Consider the following 804-nt stretch of genomic DNA (forward strand, 5'->3'; position numbering starts at 1 on the left):
GAATAATAAAAAAGAATACACTCACATCATCTTTGAGGCTATCGCCAACCATAATGACTTGGTTAGGTAGGACGTCCCAAGATGAGCAGATATGAAGTAGCGGAGCGGGATTTGGTTTATATGAACCAAATTCCCTGCTTAATGCTGGATGAAATGTCCACTGCAGCAATAGCAAGTGAAAGTTATTACCATTAAAGACTTGAGAACATGAGGGCTTTAATTTTCTCATGAGGATACACAGTAAACATTATATAATGTACTATATTCTAGTAGCATAAGCTTACAACAACCAATATCCGTATCCTAGAAAAAGAGAGATTTTCCGGAATCAAAGAAGACCCTTTTTGTAACGGCGCAAGTCCTCCACCGCTAGTAGATATTATCTTCTTTGGGTTTTCCCTCAAGGTTTTTAAAACGCGTTAGTTAAGGAGAGGTTTTCACACCCATATAGCAGATATTGTCCTCTTTGGGTTCGGACTTTCTCTCAAGATTTTGAGAACGCGTTTGCTAGGGAGAGGTTTCCACAACCTTATGGTAGATATTGTCCTCTTTGTGCTTTTCCTTTTAGGCTTTCCTTGAAGGTTTTTAAAACACTGTTTGGGAGAGGTTTCCACACTTTTATAAATAATGTTTTGTTCCCCTCTCTAGCTCTAACCTTTTTGTTCTTTTGTTCCATCCAAGGAAAGCTCTGGCAGAATTCAACCAAAGGACTTCAGCTTTCTCGAATGGATAATCTCTGAGGAGCAAGAAAGTTCAGGTGGTTCGAGAGGAGCAAAATCCAGAGGCTCGACGGTGAAAACGAAG

At 39.8% G+C, this 804-nt stretch overlaps 1 long non-coding RNA gene across 1 annotated transcript in view; it reads right to left on the reverse strand.

Moving 5' to 3' along the window:
* LOC111475714 overlaps positions 1-504 on the reverse strand; it is an 898-nt gene extending 394 nt beyond the window's left edge. Inside the window, exon 1 of the long non-coding RNA XR_002716670.1 lies at positions 26-504. This is a non-coding gene — a long non-coding RNA (uncharacterized LOC111475714). The remainder of the gene's footprint in view (positions 1-25) is intronic.
* Positions 505-804: the final 300 nt, after the last annotated feature.

Source organism: Cucurbita maxima, unplaced genomic scaffold (genome assembly GCF_002738345.1).
Source record: "Cucurbita maxima cultivar Rimu unplaced genomic scaffold, Cmax_1.0 Cma_Scf02577, whole genome shotgun sequence".
NCBI lineage: Eukaryota > Viridiplantae > Streptophyta > Magnoliopsida > Cucurbitales > Cucurbitaceae > Cucurbita > Cucurbita maxima.